Source organism: Lagopus muta, chromosome 11 (genome assembly GCF_023343835.1).
Source record: "Lagopus muta isolate bLagMut1 chromosome 11, bLagMut1 primary, whole genome shotgun sequence".
In the NCBI taxonomy this organism is placed as follows: Eukaryota; Metazoa; Chordata; class Aves; order Galliformes; family Phasianidae; genus Lagopus; species Lagopus muta.
In genome coordinates this window covers 10,368,005-10,394,548 of record NC_064443.1, presented here as the reverse complement: position 1 = coordinate 10,394,548, position 26,544 = coordinate 10,368,005, and the positions used below count along the sequence as shown (strand labels likewise).

The window sequence follows — 26,544 nt, the reverse complement described above, 5'->3', positions numbered from 1 at the left end:
GGAGGAGCAAACCATTGAATATCATCAGCTGGCATCTCATCAGCTGCCAGAAAATGAGTTCTGTCCGTGTGCTGCCTCTCCTCGTGGAAATGGCTGGGGCCTGGGGTCACCACTGGGAGATCAGACCTTACTTCAGGGACTCGAGCACTCTGCTCTTTAAGCATTTGGTTGAAGCTGGTGGTAAGCAGGAGGAGGAGGGAATGTTTGCCCACAGCTACGGTTCCTCTGCTGATGCATTTGCAAGCCCAGAATTGCCAGTTTGAAGCCTGCATGGAACAGGCCAGGTCTTTGGCTGCCTTGCATTTTTTCAGAGACTTTATTGGTATTTATGCCAACAGAGAGGCGAGGTGCATGTTGTCTATACACATGCATTTGATGCATTTTTTAACAGCTGTTAAAAAGGTATGGAACAGATTATGCTAAGTTTTGTTTGCCTGGCAGCATGTGACTCAGTACCATAGGGAAGCCCAGTGCCTTAGGAGAGCAGTTAGTAAAGGCTGCTCAGAAATTGCAATGAAAAGTCCTGTTTTCAGCTGTTGTGCTCTCATCCATTGAAATGGCTCCATATGCAGAGGGAATTTAAAAAAAACAAAAACAAAACAACACACAGGCCAAAGACAGTCTGACCCTGACATAAAATGCCATCAGTGCAATGCTATAAAAACACTCTGTCACAGCAGTGCTGTAAAAGTCTCCTCAATCACAGAATGAGCATGCTGAGAAAGTTATCTTGCTCCTTAAAACCTTGTGTGACAGGCGGGGATGAAAGTCCTGCATGCCCTTGTCCTTCTCACACCAAGGAAGCTTGGGCAAGGCTTTTCACTGACCTGCTGACAGTACTTGCTGCCCTCTGGGATGGCAGGGGGGCTTATTTTATACCTGAGAAGAACTGTAGACTGAGCCATCCTCCCAGTCTCACAATGCTACATGTTTTAGTATGTGGTTTTATGCAACAGTGTGCTGCCTGCCTCCTTCCAGGGGCTGCTGAACCTGTGCCTTGTGAAAGCCCTTATCACCACTTATAGCCCTGACATCATGATCAGACCATCAGAAACACTGACACTGCCCTACAACACAGCATAACGACCCTGGAAGAAAAGGAGAATGAAAGGATGCAACGGGATGGAGCAATGCTTCCAGTGATTCTGTGTGATTTAGGTACACACTTAGGTGGGTCTTTAGGTCCTTAAATCCCCCAAGTACCACTGAAACATCCCTTCATGACTAAAAATGGAGTTTCCTGTTTACCGAGGGGGGTATGATTAAAATACTCATCATCTAAGTACTGTTTGAGAGGCCGCACCCTGCATGTACTGCCACAAAGTCAAACTCAGAGCCATTTCTGCAATGTTAAATACAGAGAACTAATTGCCCACACCTGGGCATGACAGGGCTGGCCAAATCCAAATTAAACAGGTTCAATTTGATGGAAATCCTGGTTGAAAAGTTATATGTATGTTCTCTGTCCAGCCATCTTCCATGGCTCTATGTGTTTTCACTACTCTAGAAGCCTGAGATACTATTTTTATTTAGACTAAAAATAATAAAGGCTTTTCTCCAATCCTCTGGGTGCCCTAATTGAATTATGTCTGCATTAGTAAACCCTAGCACTGCTAAAATGAAGGCAGCCAACTACCCAGAGTGTCTAGGAGGCACGTCTAGGAGGCACGGTGTCTGCCTCCTCCAGAAACTCTATCCAGAGGTGCCTTGTGCAAGAAGTTTAGTCCTGGAGTGTTACCAAATGAGGTTACTTGCAATTATGGAGTGGAAAAAGCACATTCCACGTCTCTGAGCCATCGCACAGTTCCTCTCCTTTACAAAGAGATTTCTCTAACAAGGACTTTGGTCCAATGTTTGCATAGTCCGTTGTAGATAGGAGAGGATGGGGCAATGGCTTTGGGCCACAGCTCTTATTACTACCACAGTTAATTCAGAGAAAACAGCCCACGGATAGCTGAAAATGCCAAAGAATGGTCTGGCTGCCATCAAGCCTACATCTTATAGCACTGAATGGCTGCGCTTGTTAAATACTGCTGCATTTCCAGCTGGTTGCAATGGGCTCTATTCTTTTCAGCATAGCTAAAATAATCCACAGAAGCATCCCTAAACCTGACCTTCTCAAAGATTTGCTGTCACTGAGGGGGAGAGAGAGAAAAAGCTAATTCTTTTCTACAGATGTTCTCAGCAGTACTGTGATCTCAGCAAAACCACAAAGATTCAAGTGCCTCTCTTAGCTAAGGAAGCAAGCACAGTCAAATGCCTTCCCCAGACCTTCCTCCCAGCTAACAGTGCAGCTAGTGTCACTGAAGAAAAAAAAATAAGCAAACAGTGGGGATTTTTATTTACTTATTTATTTTTTTGCTGTGATTTCTGTGGTTAAAGCTGCGGCTGAAAGCAGCAGTAGCAGGTTACAGCAGAAACTGAATACGCTACTGTGAAGAGGTTTGGCTCAGTGAACTGGGCAGTCTGAAAGAGAAATTGGTATGCAAACTTCAGAAATGGATTTAAACAAAACAAGATTATCTCTTTCAATGGAGATGTGCTTTTCTTCTCACCAGCTGGATGCAGTATAAGGTAAGCACCCTGGAGCTAATGGAGCAGAGGAACTCAAAGTGTTTCACTTAACCTCTCAATTATGTCCTCTCCCCCAGCAGCTCAGTTTAGCAGTCCTCTGCTCCCATAGAGGCTTTTCCCACATATGAGACAGGAGAGTGAATCCACCCCCATCCTCACAGCCTCTGAGCTGGAAGCACCAGCCTCGTGTTGCTTTCTACAGATGCCCACTGCTGATGTGGAAAAGCTTCTTGCTGCCCTTCAAAGCAGCTGTAAGTGAGCAGTAAAATCATCACTGAGAGGGAACCACGATTATGTATTATCTAGAAGTATGGTTGGCTGAGAATATAAACTCTGCTCCACGCAAAGAAAAGATTAGGAACGGGGGAAAAAAAGTAATAAAGTGGAGTTATTCTGCCAGTTAATCCTCATCCACACTGCAGTGCAATATATATGGTTTTATAGCCCTCTCAGCTTTATTTCCCCTGATAGTTGGTCTGTGGCCAGCCAAACTACTCCTGTGGAGCCCAAGGGAGGTTCATGGTGCTAAACCAGCCAACCATACAGTCAAGGCAAGACCTGACTTTCCAGGACCTCCTCTCAAGATTTCCAAAGCTTGACAAAGTAGGCATGGCTCCATGGGTCTCGTGAGCCACTGATTGACTACCCAAAAATTTATAGTTGTGTGGTTGCTACAGCTATAGCTAAAGGAGAGAGATAGTTTTCTGTTTCATATTTTCCAATGAAAGCTTAATTGGAGCATGCAGTAGCCAAGAAAAGAAAATCATTTTCAGCTGAAGTATCTAAAATGTATTCTGCAATCCATCGGGACAAGTGCACATTAGTGAGAAGCCTAATCCTAAATCCTACTTTGTGACCAAAACTAGAAATGACAATGAATGACACAATGCAAAATCTCGTTGTTTTGGTTACAGTATCCCCAGAATCTGTCCTGAACTCAAAGAAGCCAGGTCTGCGGCTTCGTGTTGACATCTGAGATTATCAAGGAACAGGAATCAATGAATAGCTGCATTGAACCACTTCACGTGCCTCATTAATGTGTTAAATAATGGCTGAATAAAGAAAGAATGTGTAATAGTCGAGTGAAATATTAGACCATACAGAAACACAGTGCTAAAAGCATCAGTTTTTCCTACAAAGAAAAATGGTGGTATTTCTATACAGACTCAGCCAAAAAGACTTTCCGCCTACTCCAGCTTTTGAAACAATTAATTTCATGGAAACCAGAGAGGGAAATCCTGCTGTGGAACCAAATGCTTTAAAAACAGTACTTTGGTGAAAGGTCCAGTGGCATTGAAAGCAAATGCACCTGGCTTTCTGGGCTGCACTCAGAGGAAGCTCCTATTAGCTTCAGTGACAGATGTGAATACATATACTCTCCAGTATCTCACCTTTCTTTCCAATTTTAAATTACATTAAGTGCAAAATAAAGGGGGAAAACCTTTCCTTACCTAGAGTCAGAAATCTGTTTTTTTTTCTTATCAAAAAGCCCTTCCAACCACATACCCTCAAGAATATTGGCTGCAAAATCAATCAGCAGTCTTTTACCTAAGAACCCCATTTAGCACAAGCATTTCCCTCGGTCTAAGCCTTCTCCGGGGGCAGAAGATGTCATTTCTGATGGCATGGGATTTGTACCAAATCAGCATCTGCATTCCCTCAGGAACTCTACATTCACCTGGGTAGAGCAATGCCAGAAAGATAACTCCTAGACAAAAATGAACCTTAGAGCAACCAAGATGGTTGCAATTTGGGAAAACTGTAAGCAAGCTGAAATGAATTACTGTTGCTGGAAATGCTGATCTAATTTAACAATAGGTGGTGTACCTGCCTCACAAAAACATGCACACAAAATCTGGTATTGCGAGGACAAATGTAGAAATGAAGGCTGGAAATCACCTAAAGCACTGTAAGGAAGTCATGGAAAACAGCTTTTTTCTTGCAGACAAGAGGTGGTAATTTCATCCTCTCTCACAGTGAAAACACTGGTTCCTGAATTTAAATTCTCTCAGAATAAGACAAAATGCCCTCCAGGTTGTTTCTTACCCACGGAATTAACTGAGGCCATGAATTTTGAGACTCTCTCAAACAGACAGCATCTCATTTTCTAACACTTTTCAAAAAGCCTAATAAAGATGAAATGAGCAGCATTTTTATTACCCATTTTAACACAGAAGCCAGGAGTGGAAACATTGAGGAATGCCACTGATTCAGTAGACAAATGCTGTGGTGTGTCTTTGCATTAAAACCTTAAGGATGAAGCTGTGGGTGTAGTTTATCTAAAATCTAGACAGAGCTATGCAGGGGACTGAGGCAAGAGAAGGAGATGATGGAGAGCAGTGGTTCCCAGTTGATGGCATTGCATGTGCCCTCTGTAAAACCCAAAGGAATGCAGCCATGAGCTCTGCTCACACATTCAGCAGAACTTCCCAAAGTCAGAGGGGAAGGCTCCGTGTCCCAGGGGTGTTAGCACCTCCTGCTTTGGAAAGGGGGTACTGGGTGCTTCCTGGCAAACTCCGAAAGAGTTTTAGTGATAGGACTATGTAAAGGCTTGGTCAGAAGGGCCATGTTGCCAGACAAGTTAATGCTATAAGAACACAATGCTTTCATGGTTCTTAATGGCAAAAAGGACACAGTTAAGCGCACAATGAATCTTGTAGGCTTTGTAAAAGCTCCATAAACAGTTCCAGGTCCTGATGAGGTGGGAACATGGAGCTCTGTGCCCTACCAGGAGCTGCAGGTTCCTTTCCACTTCACTCTTTAATCAATTACACATTTGCTACTGCTGCACATTTGGCTACTGTAACATGGACTCCTAATCCACACTGTTGTCTTCCTAATACAGAAGCCATGACCCCACAACAGGAGGAAGACAAATGGCTTTAGAAGCCTACTCCAAAGAGCACCCAGTGCAGTGACAGAAGATCCCTCCAAAAGGAAACCCATGGGGAAACCCTTATGCTTGCAAGCTGCCATCAGAATTGGAAACAGCCTAGTCCTGCTTTGTACTGAACACCCATCTAATGTGAGTATCATGGACCTGGAGGGTTCATCTGGCTGTTAGACTGACCTGCTATAGAATCCCAGAGAGTGAGCAGTCCTCCCACAGCACAGTGTGTGAACTGGAACAGCCAGGCAGGCGGTGGTCAATCTCCAGCAGGTTGTCAGGTTTTGACCTGAAAGAAAAGGAGAAAAAAAGTTAGAATTGCAGAATCATCACAGACCACCAAAATCACCCAGCCCAACCATCAACCCATCCCACCATTGCCTGTAGGATTCCGTGGTGTCCAGACTCAGGCTGAATGTGTGCAGGCACAGACGTGTGGTGGAAACATTGATCTACATGTCTCTGAGGGCAATGGAAAACATTCAGCCTGCTTCTACACTCTCCTTATGCACAGATTTATTTTATTTATTGAGGGTCTCTCACAGTTCAGGAGTACACAGAAGAGTTAATTTAATTTACTATGAAGTGCCACACAGTGGTATGAAACGTTTCATACACAGACAAAATTAAAAGGTTTCCCTGAATTGAAAAGCTGAGTTATTTCCAATTGCATTCAGAAGGGTCAGAAAACAGAAGAATGGGAGGAAAATCTTTTTCCATGGGATGAAAGGAGATGGAAGTTAATGATCTCTCATGATTAACTTACAGCCTCTTAGGCATCAATGTTAAATCAGCTAGGCTCCTGCTGACTTATCTCCTCTAAGACACCTTTAACAACTAACCTATTTCTTTCTGTTCAGTTTAAGTACAAGAATTTGAACACCTCGGTGTAAGTTCACTTCAGGTTCACTTCCAGAGTAAAGGGGAAACCTGTCACTTTGCTTCAACTGTTAGTGCAGCAAAGCATGAACATAGTTTGGGTTTTCATTGTTTTAGCAGGTTTGCTCCGGTGCCCAAAATTTGGACCAAACCACAGCCGTCATTGGTTTTGTTCTCCATGGTAGCCCACAGTGTTCTGCAGTAGAAATTAAAATGTTGCAAAATGTGGCAGGATTTCCAGAAATCATAGCACCCTTCCTGGGGAGCACTTCTCCTTGAGAGCAGGAGGGTTTTGCAGACATGCACTGAGCTTTCTCCCCATGCTGGAAATGCTCTAACCTTCGATCCATACCTTCCCAAGGACGCCCACTGCAGCAGGAGGCCAATGCAGGTCCATCTTAAGCTATAAGTCACAGAATCATAGAATAACAGAATCGTTTGAGTTGGAAGGAAGCTTTGAAGACCATCTGCTCCAACTCCCCTGCAGTGAACAGGGATGCCTGCAGCTCCATGTGCTCAGAGCCCGTCCAGCCTGACCAGGGTATTCACATCCAGACCTGTTCAGCGTGCTGCTGACTGACACAAGGAATAATGCCATTTCTAGTACAAAGACAACCTCTATTTGCAGAGAGGTTGTGCTGCTCTTTAAAGTGCAGCCAGGAGCAGAGAGTGCTCTTGCATCCTGCCGAGGGATGCTTTTTGCAGGGACTGAGCCCTGGCAGCTTCCCCAATGGCACACTGAGCTGCCAAGCATGCCCATAGCCATGAAGGCAGTACAAACACCCCAAAGCAGCCCTGCGTGTGTCTGCAAGTTTGTCCAATCATACCCTTGATCCCCGTGGGCATCCTCACTCCACCCCCCCAGAAAGCACTGCAGACAAATCATCTCCCCATTGTGTTTAACAGAAGGCACATATATGAAAGCCTTCATAAAGAAGAACACACTTCCCTCTTAGTGCATAGGGAGCATCAACTGGAAAGCAGCCAAGCAATTACCGAGCCCAAGAAGAAAGAAAGCATCAAATTCGTTACCCAGAAGACTTACAGACCAAACCTGAAAGGGATTATAAAACCCCATCCAAACAGACTTAGCATTGCTACAGCAAAGCACCTAGCTCTCAGGAGGGGAGTGGAACCCCAGCAGTGTGGGGCAGCCATGCAGCCGCCTGCCCATGGGCACCATGGCTGTACCAAACCCCCCTGTCTGCCCCATGCCAGCCAGCCAGTCCCAGCCCACCAGGAGATACCTGGCTGCAGTAAATCAGCAGCAGGGGACATTCCCCCAGAGGTCATTTTTCTGCTGATCAGAACCCTGATGATGGCTGGCTATGTTGCATGAATGGGTTTCGCTCATGCAGGGCACCTGCAGTTGTCTTATGGCCTGGCTGGATGTTTGCACAGCCTATCTCAAGTGTATCTGCTATTCAAGCTGACCCTATACATTCCATTGGTATTTTGTTTTTTGGCTATTTTCCCCCTTCTCTGGGCTCATGACGAGGAGTTCTCTAACAATGGGCTACGGCACAGCCTAGAGCTGGGACTGACCGTGTCAAATGACAAGATATTTTTGTTATAACCCGTATAAGTAGGGGAAAGCCATGACTTTGAAGTAGAAAAGGTTTTTTTCTTTTGAGAACATGAAATCTTCCAGATCAGACAGGCCTTGCCCAAGGCAGTGTTCCTAGAAGAAGGACTGTTTTAGCTTCAACCTCCAGCTGCACCCTGAGCATTGGCGGTCTGTGGGTGCAGATGGATGTCAGCTCCTCCAGCCAAGATTTTGGCTGGCCAGATGGGTCAGAGCCCTGCACACATGTGAGTTGCAGTCCAGCTTCTTCCCCATCCAGTGCAAAAGAGTGCCCACATGAGCAGGGCACATCTACCTGGTACAAACTACCTGTCAGCTCAGAGAGCATCAGCATTGTATATTTATATTTTTTTGGCTATCGAGCAAGTTGTGATTCCAGTGGGTTACATGCAGCACCATCCATCCAGGGGAAACACAAACAAATAAATCAGCAAAGCCTGCGGGGTCATTGGAGTATCTGTCTGCCTGATGCCAACTGCAGAGGAGGCGGCTTGCTCCTTTGCCCTCTTGCCCCCACGCCAAGGATCTAACAAGGCAACCAAGGAACTACGTGAGGTGGGGTTTAATTACAATAAAATACACCAAGCACATCACACATATTGATTTGTAACTCTCACCAGAAATTGTTTTCATAAAGTAATTGCAGATGCTTGCTCTTGTTGCTTGCAAGTCAAATCTCTGTCTGTCTCTCTTAACAGCCTCTGCATCACGGATCTCACGAGAGGTTTGGGCACTTTAAAAGGATCAGCAATTATCTGTGGTGCTTGCTTTGCATTTACTTTCCTTGCATATTCGTGCCAGCAATATTTTAGCAAGCACATAACAGGAGGAAGCAGAGACTGACAATGGGGGATACAGCTGAAGTGAAGCAGATGTCTTTTAAATTCAGAGCACACATAGCACAGAAGCAGTGAGTAATCGAACACAAACCAGAAGTGAAACCAGAAAAGCTGAATTTTATACTTAGAACTGAACACTACAGGAAAAAAAAAAACACCAAAAAAACAAAAAGTGGTGGTGCAAAAAAAGCCTTATTTTAAAAACTCTTTGCTTCTTTGAATGCCCCATTGCATTGCCAAGTAGCACAGATAAAGAATTCCAATAAACTGAGTTTTGTGTTGACCACGTCCCTCGCATTATTGCTTTTTGGCACAACATGTAGGACACCTCCAGGCCAAAACACAAGTGATGCCGAAAGAACAACTGTTCCTTCCCTCCAGGAATGCGAGCTTTCTGATTGTTACATAAACACATTTGTATCTATTTTTTTGGGAGATTCACCACAATAGCAATTATACCATTACCCATGAGTCAGAGAACATTTTGCTGACATTTTAAAACATATAACTTAAGGCCAGAACCTCCTAAACTTCACAAACAAGTAGAGCTGATGGGAAACAGCCTTATTCACTCCAGTGGGATTGCTCTAATGAGCAAGGGTTTGCAAGATGTGATCTTAGATTGTGAACTGTATGGAGCTGCTTTGTTTTAATTGCAAGGCACTGGGCACATCCAGGCAGGAGCAAAACATGAGGATAAAAGAACAGCTTTGGAGAAACTGCAGATAATTATAAAATGAGAAAGAACCAAGGGTGGAGGGTTATTTCTTTCTGCTGGTTAATCTAGGAAACCTATTCAACTGAGGCAGAAACCAGTGGTCATTAGCAAAGTGACACGCAAGCAGTAAAAAAACTCCAGTCTGAGCTTTTACCGTAATCACAGACCTGAAAGATGGACTTTCAGCTTCTTTTGGAACAGCTCGCTTCTAAAAGCGGACCCAAAACGTAACCCACACACCAGAGGCTATCTTTGGTGCAGAAGCCCTTCTGGATAAACCAACGCAAGGAGGTTTTTGGCAGCACAGCAGCTGCTCATAGCCCTGCTTTAGCTGTTGCACGGCCACAGACAGAGGCAGGCCGGGAGGCTGCTCCAACTCAGCACTGCTGCATTGTGCTGCAATTCAGCAGAAGCTTTGGATCCATGTAGCCCAGACATCAGCCTCCTCTCCCACACTTCACTCACATCTGGATTTCAGATAAAGCTAAAATACTCTGGAATTAAACTCATAGAATCATAGAAACCTTTGAGTTGGAAAGAACCCTTAACGTCCATCTGTTCCAACTTCCCCTGCAATGAACAGGGACACCCACAGCTCCATCAGGTGCTCGGAGCCCATCCAGCCTGACCTTGGCTGTCTGCAGGGATGGGGCACCACCACCTCTCTGGGCAGCCTGTGCCAGTGCCTCACCATCATTGTTATATAAACACAATTTAAAACACAGCTTCTGTTTACTGTTCCCAGTGATATGGAGTGCTCATTTTTACCTGGCCTTGACAGGACACTAAAATCTCAGCTGTGGGCTCTCAGTGCCTCATGCCCTGTCCTGGCTGCGTGGCAGAACCGCACAGCTGTTACACGGCTCTGCTTTCTGCCTGGCCACGTTTCTATTAAAGCCATTTTGCTGCCAGAACCACAAAGGATGAGGTAAGGAGGAAAAAACTCAAAGGCTGTCAGCGAAACCACTCTCGAATAAGGTGACATAAGCCTCGCGTACAACAGATAAAGCTTAATCTCTGAAAAGGGACAGCAGAAAGGCTGGTAGGTTTCAAAACGAGGCACAACAGCTGTGTTTGGCTTGGCCAACGCCAGCTCTCCCTTCTGCTGCAGCTGGCTCTGCTCATGTGAACAAGGCAGATTAAAATGCGGCATTTTGCAGACCTAAACCTGGAGCGCCGCGGGCTGGAGGCGGTGAGAACAGAGCTGTGATGCTCTGGTGACAACTCAGTAATAATTGCATGGTGCTGCCCACACTTCAAAGGGGAGATAGCATTTGCTGGCTCAAAGCGTGTCTTTTTCTGTTGTTTCAAAAATGCCTTTTGATAGGAAAATGCACGTCTTTGTGTCTGTCTGGTTTGACTGCTGGGCTTAATTGGTCTTATTTTGGAGCATAACAAATCAGCAAGATACGGTAGAAGTCAGAATAGATTGAGCTAAAAAGCTTTCTGTAACTTGCCGCCACAGAAAGAGGCACTGCCCTCTTTCCACAGTAATAGCTATACCACCAACCTGAAAAGGAGCTTAAAATAAGTAACAGTACTAAAAAAGGAAAGGGTGTATGCAGGAGTGTATCTGTGGAGCCACTCCACCCACTGCGATGGGAAAAAACTCAACTGGGTGGACCTGCATTCCAGCAGCAGCTCAGGATGCCGGCACTTCATATTCCTGTGCCTGCAGATACACTTTTCTTACCCACAGTCACAATTGTGGAGGAAAAACAAGAGGCAGCTTGATAAACAAAGCGAGGCACAACAAAGCACTCAAGAGAAAAACGGAAATAATTTGTTCGACAAGACGAAGAACAACACAGTGTGTGTGTTCAGGAGTGCTGCTTTTCATCTTTGTGGTAATTGCATCGTTTATTAGGTGATGCTTCCTGGGATGGTGTTTAGAGTTATTGTGTGAGGATGTCATAACATCCGTGTTCATTAGATAACTTTGGGGACCTCGCTGTGGGAGACTGTAAGGAGAGGGAATGAGAGAGAAATTGTCTGAGAGAGATCAGGTGTGCTGCTGGGATAATGAAGGGCACAGTGCTCAAAACAAATCAAGCTGCAACCTTTTCCTGCAGGTGTAAGAAGCCCAGGGTTCAGGTCTAAGCTGACATGTCACATACTGGTGAGAACTGGGAAAACTGGATGCAATCCATTGGCTCCTGCTGCAAAGGAATGAGCTGAGAGAGGCTAGGAGATTTGGAATAAGAGAGGGCTTGAAGGAGCCTTGGGAGGCATGCCATGCTGTGAAGCTCTACTTTAGGACACGAGGTAATGGCTTTAATGGCCAGATGAGGTTCAGGTTGGATGTTATGAAAAGTTTCTTCTCAGAAAGAGCAGTGATGCACTGGCACTGCTACCCAGGGAGTGGTGGAGTCACTGTCTCTGGAAGTGTTCAAGAGCCGTGAAGATGTGGCACTGAGGGATGTGGTCAGCAGGCATGGTGAGGATGGGTTGATGGTTGGATTTGATGATCTTAGAGGCCTTTTCCAATCGTAATCATTCTGTGATTCTGACAGAGGAGTTGCTCAACATGCTCACTGAGAGGTTTCGGTGCAGATGTACCTGGGCCCCTGCTGCTGATGGCAGCCTGGGAACCACAGAGCTGTTAAGGCCAGATAAAAGCCAGAAATGCAGTGATCTCATCCGTAACCCTAAGTAGTCTGTCCTTGTGAGCTAGGCTCTGATACAACTTAAGGTAAAGTGCTGTTCCTTATTAGGGCTTTGTTAGTTCATGTCTTGTCACCATTACCTCCTTGTTTCCTCAAAGAAGTCCTAGAAGGAAAATCAGTGCCATTCTCTCAGCTTTCAGGACCAAGACATTGAATTATTACTTAAAAGAAAGCTGAAGGTTATTTTTTGCTTGGGAAAAAAAAAAAATCAGTTGTACAGAAAGAAATATTCTAAGTATTCAATTTCGATTTTTGGAGTCCAATCAATTTGATTTCCTCTCCCTCAGTAGGATGTTCCTTTGGTATTTGGTATCTTTTCTCTATTTCGGAATGTCCGTCTTGTTAGTGAAAAAGATGTTGAGTCTTCTATGAGTGCAGTCATGAATAAAATTTAAATTCACTCATTTCCTAAAAATCCCTCATCTTGGCTGCACAAGCACTTGAGGCAACGCTCCTGCAAGTGTATTCCTGGTTGCTCCCTGTCTCCTGAAAACATCGTTCCATTGGCTACAGCTCCAATGAGGCCAGCTCCCATCCCTTGGATGCAGGACATGCTCCTGCCTTGATGCATGCAACTATGGCCATAGCGTGCAGCTATTCTTGATGGTCATACCTGGTTTATGGATCTGAGGTTTTTATTTGGAGCAGTGATGAAGGAGAGGAAGAAAAATTTGGGTTTTAGCTCTTCAGAGTTTGGAGGGACTGCAGTTAGAAAGTCACCTTCTGACTTGTACGAGGAGCACATTTGACCTGGGAATTGCTCAGACAGAGAAAATCAATGTGAACTGGTATAATTTGTTATTTACACAAAGGCGTTCTACACCCAAGGCTTTACACCTCTTGTTAATAGTCACTTTTCAAACAGATTACACTAAGACTAAACCACACACAGCTCTTCTCTCCCTCTTGGCTGATGGTTGGAATTTTAGGTCTAAAGAAGAGGTAAAGCAGCCAAGTGAATGTGGTGGATCTTGGTGGATCTCTACAACGATGAGGTCTCATGTGGGCACTGCTGACAATAACTGCAAGCTCATCAAGAGGTGCAAATCCTGAGCTCAGATCCCCCAGTGTTCTTCTCTTGCAGCTCACTATGGGACAGAGAACAGATGGATCAGGTCACAAATCCATGGGAACGTGCTTCCAACAGTGCCTTTGTGGATGCCTGGCTGAGAGAAATCCTCCTCTCCAATGCAGGAACATTTCTCCTGGTATGCAGCTCCAAATGCGGGACCAGAGCAGGGAGTGAGTCACAGGTGTCTGTCTGTACGTGCTTCATGGCAGAGCTGCAAGGCAAAAGGTAGTTGGAAAAAGTTCACACACAATGTGAGAGGTCTGAGCTGTCAAGATCTTCAGCCAGGGTATGTTTCTCTTTGTCAGCATGAACTTGGGATGCATTGGTACCACCGTATGGGGCCGAGCATCTCCAGATTGGGCTCCATCCAAAGGATGATGGTTTAGTGGACATGGCGTTGATGAGTTAGTGGTTGAACCTGATGATCGTAAAGATCTTTTCCAGCCTTCATGGTTCTATGATTCTGTGTCCTGTCCCAAAGAGCTGCACTGGGCAGAGCAAAAGAAAACATCAAGCTGTGTTCTGCAGCAGCATTTTAAAGCTGAAGGCAAACAGTATAACCATCCAGTTTGCTCACACGGAGAAAAGAAATTGCTCTTTGCTTTCTGCATGCTGGGTTTTTTTCTGCACTGCTGCCAAGCTGTTTGTTGTTTTATTTTTTTAAACTTTGGCAACTGATAAAATCCATATTTAGAGAAAAAACAGCAGATTCATTCTACAAGATGAATGCAAATGAAAGCAGTTGTCCAAACCGTCCCTTAATGCGGTGTGCCACTGTCAGTGTCTGTGATTAACGCTTCCTGCTTGGAGTAATGCCTTCTATCCCATTGCTGTGCTGCCCCACGCAGAGTAAAAGCACCCCGGTGGTGCAGCCACGTGCTGACTTCCTTTCCCTGCAGTACAGAGCTGTGCCTTTCTGAGATTGCTGGTGTCATTTGGTCTGAGATCCTTTGGTTTCCTTTGGTTTGCAGAACTGCACAGCGGATGTGAAGTTTCTCACAGCAACACTTCCATAATAGAAATGAGACTGGCTGTGACAGTTCCCATTATGAAAGAGCAGATGAATTCTTATCTCCTTTTGTCAAAATTAAACACTTCTGCTTGGCCCAAAGAGATAATTCCTCCATTTGAAATGCAGATCTGATATTTTGCTATTCAATTAAATTTCTCTGCCTTCTTGGATAGGCTGCAATTGTTACTCAATTTTCTAACTGTGGCACTGTGAGGGAGGGAGGGCTTTGCTCACTGATCTTCTCCCTGAGGCTGCATTCTGGATCTGCAAGAATCATCCTAGAAGAGTATTTTGTCATGCAGCTTCTTGTCGTTGCTGTGCCTCCTCTCCTGTAAATACAGTTCCCTAAATGGAAAGCTTTGATTTAAGGCGACTTTTGCTGGGGGTCTCTTGTAATGTAGGAGTAGATGGGGCTACGATCTATGACACAGAAACATGGGACAAAGAGGGAGCGAGGCTGTGGCCAAGGTCTTGCAATGACGAGAGCGTAACTTTTCATAGAAGAGCTCAACAGATAAGTGGTACAGGGGGAGTCAAGCTTAAATTCAAAAACCAATCTCCAGGGCCCCAAAAGCCACAGGGCCAGAGCACATAGCTGTGTTCCACAGCCTCAATCCTGCTTTGTCCCATGTTTCTGTGTCACAGATCATAGCCCCATGTACTCCTTCTACATCAGGACAGACCCACACCAGAAGTCGCCTTAAATCAAAGCTTTCCTCTTTAGCATGGTGCTTCTGCTAAATCATTTCCATTATTCTGCAAACTGCCTTCTGTTCCTTTATCATGCTTCCTCCCATAGTTCCCCGTTGCTCACCTTCATCCTGCAGAAGTGATTGTCACTATGCAGCCTGATCCTGCTTCCTTTCAGCAGCCCTGATTTTTGCTTCCTTTCTGCAATCTTGGGAGATAAAGATGGATTCAGGCTTGGGTGATAAAGGAAGCAGCACTTTAGGTTTCACAGTGGCATGTTTAGCATCATCATCTGCATCATCACCACCATCTTCTAAACATATCGCATATCCCTTATTTGTACCCAAGCAGCCACCACCACGAGGACCATGACCATATTCTAGCTGCAGATCATGTACTTGAGGTGTGGGAGGAAGGCCATCACTGGTTGGTTGCAGCATTTCTTTCTCTCTTTGAAAAACTAGAGCCTCTGGCTTCATTCTGTTGTGGTGATTCCTCTTCTGCACCACTTAATTGCACAGAAATGACTCCATTACCTAAAACATGAGACTTCTGTGGAGGTAACCGTGGCAGTGGTCTCAGTGGAATGTGAGACGCAAACCTTGCTGGACTGTCTGATGCTGGGCATTTCTTGATTTTCCCTTGATGATCATTTTCAGAAGAATGAGTTTCTTGGGGGATAAAGATGGATTCAGGCTTTGGTGGTAAAGGATGTGGGACAAAGAAAACAAAGACATTATGAGCAAAAGACCTTGCAAATGAGTAAACAAGCTTGGCAGCTGCTTGCGCCAGATGTAAACATGCACAAGGTGCCTGGCTAGTACACATGACCAAGGGGTTATTATAGGGATATAAAAGGTTGTGAGCATGTACAATAAAGGGTCTTCATACTGCAATAGCCATGGAGTCAGTGCCTCAAGTGCCACAAGCCACCTCAAGGAGAAAGGAAATTTCCATGCCTCTTTGAGAGACAGGAGATGAGCTGCTTCCCACCAGCAGCTCCCATATGTAGCAGCCCATGTAGCATCACCTGACCTTATAATGCACAAGTTTTAAGTGGTTTTGAGCAGCTAAGAAGATCAAGAATGCTAAAACTTGAAGTAGTGCAGCATTACAGAGAGAGTCTCCAAGCCAGAGATGCAGCAGGAACAAGGGATTAGTGAAAAAATCAAGACAGAAAAGAGTGATTTGGAAACTTTATCCCTTCCCATAACCACTGATTCAGTGAAGTGTTTTTTCTGCACTGCAGCAATAGCCAGCAGCGTACACAGAATAAGGATTGAAATATTTTGAAGTGCTGTCACAGTGTGAGTGATTTTCTTTAGAGCATAAAATCAGACCGCAAAGTTATTTTCTGTGTGTGGCGACACAAGAAGAATATGAATGTGATCAAATCTGGCCCTGGGCAGACAGGAGAGCAGAACTGGCCTCAGCCACATTATCTTTTTTATTCAGAGTCCTTCTAAGAAATATAAAATCCAAAAGAACTTCTGAATCTGGCTGGATGTCTCCTAAGAGGAACAGGATTGCTGCATAGCTGAAACAGCGTGACTTTGATTATTTGAAAATGCATGATTTAATCATTTCATTATGCATACCTTTTCACAGCAGGCACCGCAGCCTAAAACAGACAGAGACAAGCATTAGATAAAACAACATGCTTTCTAGCTAAAGAGATTGGAATCAAAGAGTTTAATCTTGCAAGGCACTGCTATCTGTGTGCCTTTAGACTTGGCTGCAAACAGCAGGTGAGCAGCATAGCGTGAATCGAGCCTCTGCTCAGAGTGCCATCCTGCAGGATGACTTTGCTTCCTGCCTTCTGCAGGGCACCTGTCCATGTCTCATCTCCCTGCACACAGCCATTGAGGGCAGAGTGCTGGCAGTGTCCTCTACTGGAAAGTGGAAACAACCAGAGCCAATGCTCTGCCCTACCCCACAAGCAAAGTCTGCCCTATGCAATGAGATGCATGCTGCACAGCAATGCAACCTGGACATGCTTGTAAGTCGGACTTGTTTATCAGAGGAGCACAGTGTCCCAGAGAGCCCACTTTGATTGCAGAGCAGAGCCTGCACTCACATTGCAGCTCTCCCATTCTCCACTGGTTTTGGCCAACAGCTAAACGATGGTGACAGGCTGATGGGTGGACTAGATGATCTTAGCAGTCTTTCCAATCTTAATGGCTATGATTCTAAACTATAATGCCTCTGATTTCTAATGAAAATAAAGGAACGTAAATGATGATCTCACAGGAAGAAGTCCCCAGATGTGAGCTTGTGAAATAGTGTCATAGTGCTGGAAATAGAAAGTTCAGGACGTGACTTTTAGGATCGAGAAAGCCGGTCAGATCTTCCCAAAACCTTCCCTGTAGAGGACAGCTGCAGTATCCCCAGCAAAAGGTCCACACTAATGTGCTTCAGTCAAGCCTGCAGAACTTCCCTGGGAAAGACCAAAGTCTGCAAGCTCCCTGCCTATACCAAGACCAGGACAGGAGAGGTGGCAGCAACAACACCATCCCCTCCCCACTAGAAAGAAGGCTGAGAGCACCAATCAGCCTCCTACAGACTGAAACTGGCTTCACCCAGCGACCCAAGGAGGCAAAGCTCAGTTCCTGATCCTAAATCGTGGGTTCAGGGCCAATTAAAAGGTGCTCAAAGGGCAGCAAAGCATCAGAGAGTGCTTTGATCTCACAGCTATCAGCCAGATGTGTAATAGCTGCTCAGGTATCAGTAACAGTCTGCGCACATCAGACAGACAGGTTTCTTCCTGGGTTTGCTAACAGAAGCAGCAGTTGCTCACAAATCACAGGGAACAGAAATAATCCCTGCCTTTTTAAACATCAAAACTTGTAAAGCTTCACAGCTGTACAATTCTGAAATTGAATTGAATGACTTGACTTGCCAAAACCTGAGATCAGAGTTCTAGGTCTTTCATGCCACAGCTGAAAGCATTAATAGCACTCAAAGAGCAGCAGAGTTGCCTTTCAAACACCAATTGTGGCTTTACAGGCACTATTGGATCTTACCCTTCAAACACAGCAGCCTCAATTCAAAATGGGTGTGGGAGTAAAGCAAACTGATTTTTAGCGTGAACATTTTATTATTTAAAGGACTGATTTTTCTTTCTGAAGTAATAACAAAAGCTACTTAAGGAATCTGAATTTCAATTAGTTTTTGAATTCACAATAAAAAGCATTTGAGTTCTTTAAGCAGGAGGGCAGCAGAGTATTATCTCTGTGAGGGACGCAGCAATGATTCAAAAGCAGTGTTCCTGCAAACACAGACCTGAGCACACAGGGATCTAGGATAAAAGGCTGTGAGGGGAGGTGCTTTAAGTTCTCAGAAATTGCTTTCTGCTTGGACTGAGAAGAGTCCCAGGTCTTCTGACTTCTGATGCTGTGGGGCCACACTGCTCAATCAGATCGTCTGCTGAGATACAAATCTGCTGCCTTCACATATTGTCCCACAACCTGAAATATCTGAACAGCTCAACATCAGTTATGCATCTGTCCTTTGACTCCTGGCACCGTTACTGTCTACCTTCCACAGAAGAGAAAACCAAAGCGTTCTGAACCTAAATGTTAGCATCTCTTTTACTTGTTGGTGATTGCATTGTGCACCCAGGTAATTACAAATAAGTACAGTTTCATTAACAGTGGAATAACTGATTCCAGCAATAAGATCAGAAGTATTCTTCTTGCAAACACAAGGATCAGCCAACTCTTTACTCACCACCCTGTCACCTCTGCCAAGCTGAGCAGGAGAGCTTCACTCAAGGGCACATCTAATGACCTGAAGAGACAACCTATGAAACTCTGACATGAAAGACTAGACTGAAACATACATATACACAATATATACTCAATACTTGTGTAGAAATAGCATCAGAGAATCACCAAGGCTGGAAAAGACCTCTAAGATCATCAGGTCAACCTATCCCCACCATGCCCACTGAGTCTTCCTGGTCCTGAAAACCCTGGATACTTATTCCCAGTGACAGATACGTACTCTTCCTGTGTACAACACACCTCCTCTGCAGAACACAGAACCAATTCACGACGTGGTAGAGAGAAGACAAATGAAAGCAAACCAAAACGAGGACAGTGTAATTTTTAAAATCTTCCTCTGCTTATGTTACCAGCACTTTCCAAATGAATGCTATCTTTGCGTCTGATGTTCCCCCAAAAGCAATGCTGATAATGCACAATTTCAGGACCTACTCAGAATCCACAGATGGGCATAATCTGGTTACATTGACTCTGAACCAGAAACAGCCCATACCCTGAGCTATGGGCCCCTACTTACTGATATCTGGCACTTGTATTCGTAACACTCCAGGAGCTGCATCTGAGCTTCCTGCACCTTTACTGTGTTTGGAGGGCATGAGCCTTACTTTGCATCTTGAGACTACTTAGTGAATGACTTACAGAGGGGAAAAGAAAAAAAAAGAAAAAAGAAAGAGCAAACCTGCAGCCTATTTCACATTCCCAAGCTTCTTTGAATCTGTACAAATGCTAGGAAGCAGCCAGACAACAGACGCATCAGGAAATTAGCTTGTCTCTTCCAAGAGCACACATTAAAATGAAGAAAGATGAAGAAAGAGATGAAGATCAGGGGACCTGATGCCCTTCAGGGACTGTGCTGGAAGCTTTGCCTTTAGGTGATAAAGGAGGAGGTGGTTAATCCAGGGCAGACGCAGCAGATAGCGTTTCTGTGCTTGTACCACTCTGTACAACATTAGTCCAGACAGGAGTCTATTAACAGTGTCTGATGGAAGCAATTGTATTATTTATTAAACTGACAAGATCAATTGGCTGCTTTGTACCAGGATAAAGAGAACTATTGTACTTTCATGTCCTTTTAAACACAGAGAATAAAGCGCTCCCCAGGGTGCTTTCATGGGCTGCCTTCGATTAAGAGTTCTTAGAACATTTGATATTGTCAGAGATCAGCTCACCAGATTCCCAACTGGATTTGCAGCCCTGACAAAAGGAAAGAAGATGGTAGCAATTATAATTAACAGTGAGCAGAGAAGGAAGGACCTCACCTGACTTAGAGGAGTGCTGTTACTTACTCTTCCCACAGACTGAGCTCCCAGATCCAAGTTCATTGCTATTCAGGACACGATGCCAACAAAGTATATGGACACCAAGCTTGACTCACAGAGTATGGGAGGGAGTACATCCAGAGGATGCAACTTTATAAACTACACAGTGGACAATTGCAGTTAAATTTGAGTGGATGAATATGCTAACATAGTGGCATACTTGATAAATCAACAGCAATGCTCCCTTGGAGTGAATATTTATGGGTAATTATGGAATTTTCCATGAAATCTGAATGCCTCTTTTACTACATACTCCTAAACAGAGGTGTGCTCTGATGGCACTGAAGCCAGGCGCTGGCTTCGAGGATGGACAAATTCTTTGTGGGTACCAAAGCCAATGGTTGTAACCATGTCATGACAAATCACCATTTTCTGTTTGTCACCCTTGAACTGAAGCCCCCCAGGGAACCTTGAAACTGACAGTAAATCTTTGGAGGACTTCCATGGTTTTAGTCCTAATTTATATGACTGCAACCAAATGGTAAGTTTGCTTTATATTCAAATCCAGGTATTTTGTTTTGTTTTTCATTTGATTTTGCCTGGTCTTTGCTATTAGTACAGAAAATACATCAATTTTATGCTGAAATCTGTACAGCTCAGTGTTGCTCATTTAATTACTGCCCAAAATTTCAGGAATAGAGGCAGATGACCATTGCACGACATTGACTCCTGTTCAGTTCCTGCTCTTCTATGCTCTCCTGATTCTTTCCTATACCACACCTGGTGTTCAGCCTTTGCTAGCTCCTGGCTAGTTTCAGTTTTGAAAGTGAGCTTCAAAAATACTCAGTTTTTTTTCTCACATTCTACTATTTAAACTGTAATATGCAACCAGCTGCTGCTTTATCCCTACCAAAGTTAGTAAGTCTCACAATTAGTGGTGTGCAGCCATTAGTGTACCAACATAAAACAGCAAAGCCTGTGCCCCACCTTCCGGCTGCTGAGCAGCACTGCATGAAAAACATCATGGTACCCTCAGGTATGTAATGTCCAAATTGTTGCAGCTTACCAAAATACTGGTCTTTGAGTTTGGGTGCTTTATCCTTTCATAGTGAAGTTACACTGGGAAAGTGTTGCATCACCACACGAAGGTCACTGGATTATTCATGGCTGCAGGAGGACAACAAGAGAAATGTTCAATAGCAGAAAAAGCAAGAAATGACCCATAGAAACAAAAGGAGGGAATTGCAAGTGAAATATTTGTGACAAGGAAAGGCAACAAGGACATGGGTTAACCAAAGCATAGGTGAGCACTGAGATTTGGCCATCACCCAACATCAGTCAGCCCATGTTCCAGACCTACACCTCCCCTGCATTTGAGAACAGAACAGTGGCTGTAGGCAGGCACTTAAGCACAGCTAACTACAAAAGTTCTCTTGTCCACCTTTAAAGTGTCTATCAAGAGATGATTTATTAAATTTCTTACAAATTGCACTGAGAAAATGAACAGAAGAACCTACAATTTTTGGTGTAAGCTTGACAGAAATAGTCAAGTTTACAGACAGAAATTCCTCACGTGCAGGGATAGCTAAACGTGCTCACAAGATGTTCTTGATATCATAACCACCCCATGGTCCAAGTTTGTAAATACAGAAATATAAACATATTCCAAAGAACCAACTGTGTGAGGGTACAGCATAACTCACCCTGCTGGGGGTCATTGGTGTCTCAGCACAGCAACACAAGTACTTCCCTGTTAGTAGGTAACTGTGGGAAATACCTATCTGAGAATGGAGCAGTGCATGGGGATCACAGGAAACTCCTGCTTATCACAGCTTGTCTCAGGGGTCTCTCCTTTTCTGTACTCTACTGGTACAGACAATTTCAGGAAATCTGTAGGGCTTGCTTTTGAGATACCAAAACAAATATACAGTGTACAAACATTATTCTAATAGGCAAAACATTGAAGCTTTCAAGTTCCTTTCCAGTGTGGCTATATTCCAACAGACACACCCTAGTAATGCAGCTCGAGGTGAGTTTCTCCACTCAATCATCACTCACAACTTTTCCTTCACAGCATCCTTCCTCCCCTGCCCAGCTGCAGTCTCAGAGCAGCAGGGGCTTTTTCACTTCTTGCACAAGAGCAGTAGTGGCAAATGGAGAACACTTTCATGGAGAAGCACCTCCACTTACAGCAAAGTACCTGCATCACAGTGGGAGCTCTTCCTTGTTTGGGCACCTTTGTCTTTCTGGGATCAGTACTTCCTGATTAAATACACTTAGTGGATATAATCTTCTAAGCTGTAATTAAAAGAAGACAAGTTTAAGCTGATATTGTAAAGTGATCTAACAGGGACTGTTGCAATATCCTGCTCAATAGAAAGAGACATATCTCTAAAGTACAGTTTTATAGGATCATATTTAAATTACTATTATTCTTATGTGAACAAACAGAATCTAAAGGGTCTACTTACCCTGCAGTGTCTTCAAAAATCTGTCTTGGGTTGCAAAGCCAAACATGCATAGATAAGAAAATAGTCCAAAGTCAAACCTTCTCTTGCAATCTTGATTTGCTTTCTCTGACTCAGGGATTCTTATATGATCCCATCTCTTTACCACAGGATTGTTTCTTGCTCATGTCACTATGTGTGTCCAGCAATATTCCAATGTTTTCAGTGTCTGAATGTTCATGGGACACCATCGTGCTTGACCTTTTCCACTTCACCTCTGAATACAGAGAGCTGAACTTTCTTTGTGTCCCTCTGCCATCCTTAGCAGTGCTATACCTCAGGTGCCATCTTTAGGTCTCCTGTAGGAGCATATTAAAAGCACAGACCACTGGGATTGCCCTGCCTGTGCAAGTCCTTGCACTGATGGAACATATCTGGTTTTCCCCACTGAACACCTGTAGCAGAAGCCTGTTTTGTTCTTTTTCCAGCTCTGCCAGGGCAGGATCAATAAGAACTTATTACACGACCGGTCTCTTGTGCTTAATTGTGTGCATATTGATGTGAGCGCTCAGAACTGAGCAAGCTTGAGTTCAGCTCTCAGGGCACCAGATTTAGAAAGCATTTTGAATATAGCTTCGCTCTTCCTTCTCTGTGAATGAGTATCCCCAGGGAGTTCAGGTCTCACAGGAGCAAGGCACAGAGAACTGGGACAAGATTCATGCTCCGTCTTCAGTTAAACACTTTCATACAGCAGGAAAACGCTTCCCCTTCCAGCAGGCTTCAAAAATCTTGCAAACAGAGCCATGGCTCCTTGTGCAAGGTTACATGGAAAACATGGGAGATGGACAGGCAGAGGACAACTCTGGGCAAAGCTTAGAGAAGAGAATTTAAGCTTCTAAAGCTAAATTATTAAAGTTAAAATGGACTTTGACTCTGAAATCATAGACCAATGTAAATGTTTCATCACTAATAGTGTGGACAGTAGATGCAAATGGGAATCTCATCCTTAAATAGATTTATTATTTTTTAAGTTTGTGCTTTACTCAAATAGAACTTTCTACCCACTAAAGGGCTAGAAAATGTCAGCATTTGCTTTTTCTTCACTTACAACATCGGGTAGTTTGCCTGGGGTCTTCTCAAGGCCATTCTTTCAGAGGACTGATTTTCAGTGTCAGGATCATAAAAAGAAAGGGCATAAAGCAAGCCATGAGCAGAAGGGAAAGCATTCCTGTTTCCTAAACCAACAGTCTGCCATAGCAAAGCCAGAAAGCATCCAAAGTCCTTTTCCAGATTCCCTTTCTGAGCCCGGCTTGCAGCATCCTCTGACAGCATGACACTTCTGCCACAAGAGCCTTTATGTAGCAAAAGCAGAACCGGCAAGCTAAACTAAGCCACAGAAAATGCTTTCTAGGCAGTGATAGCATTACCCTATTTACTCCCAGCTCTGCTGAAGTGCTGCCTATAAAACCTGCTGCAGTGATTTATTCCGCTCTCGTTTCAGAATTGTCAAGAACTCTGCCTTCCTGCTACAAATCTGCCTCCCTGTGCTCACAGAATAACCCAAACAAATATGGGAGCGTTTACAGTCATAAATTCTACATCGCATTTAGGCGTATAGATTAAACGTGATGTATATCGAAGCTGCCTTTTGCAGCGGCAAATGCCCGATGTGAGGCTGTTCTGCCGGTAGATGTCACCAGGAGCAGAGGAAAGAAAGCACGATGGCCGATCCCAGCTGCCCCGCTGCCGTCAGTTGGAGCTCGGATAACAAGCCCCGAGCAGGAGGCTGTCGGCACTAACATGATTCATCAGCAGCTCTGCTTCCTGACCTGGTGGGTGCAGCCCTGGAGGAAGACACGCGTGACACCCTGCTGCACTTTGTACAGCAATGCAAAATGGTTTCACGCAAACCTGTTCCTCAGGCTGAGTCTCCCTACGTAAGGGAGAACAGAGGGAGATTCCAAGGTTAGGAGTTCCCACATCCCTGTCACCTGCAATCCTTGGCCCCAGAGGTTATTCAAATCGCCTGACACAATCTTTCCTTTGGATGCAGGATCCCTGAGCTGGTTCTCCTCTTCCCTGCTGTGAGCAGAGCCTTGGAATGTGAAGGGGAATGCTTCTGACGGCATCACCAGGCTGGGTAGCGGAAGGATGGGATTTCAGGATGTTTAAAAATTAATATTCCTATAAGAAGGATGTTTATAAAGAAATCCGAATGCCTTCGAAACCCAACCCTCCCCATTTCCTGCTGTCTCTACACAAAAACGTTTCCTCCTTATCCAGCTTAGTTCCCCTAGAGAGAAAAAGGGGGAGAAGAAGTAAAATAAATAGCAATTTTATTGGATTTTTTTGGGCTTTCTGTTGGGTACTTTTCCTGTGCTAGATCACATCCTTCTGTTTTACTTTATGTAACAGCCACCTAAAACAAAGCACAGCAAAACTGCAGACATAACCCACCAGGTAGCATCCAACCTTATATCTCCTGCTCCCAAAGAATTCCACACAAAGCAGGGAGCCCACCATGTTCAGCACGGCCTCTGAGGTGCCAGGGAGCAATGGCTGTCTATCAGCTTTTCAGTTCCATAGGAGCTATGAAGTTCTCGTTTTCTCCATCATTTCAAAAAGGGGAATTTCCTGAGGGCGCTCCCAACTGCTTCATGTTCATCAGTATTATTTTCAGAAGGGAAAGAAACAACCATTCAACCCAACCTAGCTTCCTCCATTTGGAAAGCTGCTGTTTCTCCCATAAAGAAGCTAAACCCTTTATAGGGCTCCTTAAAAAGAGGAATAGCAAAATATCAGAGAACAGCAGAGAGGGACTAAGGAAGAAAGCATTTCCCCTACCAATAGATGCACATACCACTTAGCAAGAGCTTCTTTTAGGCTGCAGGCTCCAGGTCACACATCACCTGTATGGCACACATACTGAAAAAAAACAGTTCATGGAAGTGAAAGGCTCAGCGAAAAGAAATATTTTTCTGTCAGTGAGTGAAATTCAAATATGATGTGTTAAAGTGAGACATAAATGGTACACAAGAGAGAACATCAACTCTACCGAGCAGTCTGAGGAATATAAGGCTGTGTTACTTCTTTTTATATCAGAATGGGCAAAAAAAAAGATAGTAAAAATGCAAAGTTTACAAGCAGTCTGCTCTCCCAGAAACATGCATATTTCATCTTGTGTGCTACTTTCATCCCCAGCAAAAAAAGGATTCTGAATCTTTTATTTTGCTGCATCTTAGTTATTGGGATCTGGTCCTATGAAAATGCGCAAGAATTTCCTTCCATAATCCTTAGAAAAAAAAGATTAGAAGCTGAATTAAAAGATCTGTGAAAAAAAAAAAAAGCAAAACCTCTTAAGTGCAGTTGATCAAAAGGCTTTTTTGTTTCTTTCATTAAAATTTTTCTTCACTGTGATCATCAAAATTTTAAGTTGCAATGGAAAACTTCAAAAATGGGTTTTCATTTAAAAAAGAAAAAAAAACCAACAAAAAAACAAACAAGGCCTATGGCAAACACAAAAATGAGAAGAGAACTTCCCCAAAGAAAAGCATCATTTGCTTTTCCAGCTGAGTTTGTTTTTCTTCAGTGGGCAGCCAGCTCTGCTCTGGAAGCAACATCAGTACAGCAGGATGTGAAACTCACCGTTGTCTGGCCAGGATGACAGCTGTCCTCACAAAACTTACACCCTGTCACTGGAGTTCACACGAGATTCCTTTCTCCTGCTACATCGCTGCAGACATCTGCAGCAAAGCACTGCTCTTCGGTACAGTTAGCACTTGGTGGCAGGATTAGCTGCAGGGATCCATTCCTCTTCAATCTGAACTGATTCTCCCATTTTCAAACGCAGCAGCTCATCCGGGATTCAGTCCCTTGCTTTTTGCAGTAGTACAAGCTTACCCACATTTTTTACGGGTTCAAAAGCAACTAGGCAAACTGAGGACGGAAAAACCCATCCAGGATCTCAGATCAAACCCAAGTAGCAGTGATGCTACAATGCAGACAATGCTATGAAGGTGTACAAGAGAACTGCCACGGTTTGCATTCTCTGTTCTTTTAATTTCCCCAATGTTGGATGTTGTAAGAGGCTGTATGGACCTCATCATGGCTGTTCAGACATTAAATCTCTGT

The 26,544-nt window shown here is 44.2% G+C and overlaps 1 protein-coding gene across 2 annotated transcripts in view; it reads right to left on the bottom strand.

Moving 5' to 3' along the window:
- Positions 1-25,909, bottom strand: part of CHST13 (carbohydrate sulfotransferase 13) — a 53,139-nt gene extending 27,230 nt beyond the window's left edge. Inside the window, exons 1-4 of one of the 2 annotated variants that reach the window (XM_048957123.1) lie at positions 25,274-25,320; positions 22,167-22,264; positions 21,033-21,133; positions 5,645-5,750 (exon numbers count right to left, since the gene is read on the bottom strand). The gene's annotated coding sequence lies outside the window, so the exon portion shown is untranslated. Of the gene's footprint in view, positions 1-5,644; positions 5,751-21,032; positions 21,134-22,166 lie in introns of both variants that reach the window. The other variant, XM_048957122.1, reaches the window with a different exon arrangement.
- Between the last annotated feature and the right edge of the window lie 635 nt (positions 25,910-26,544).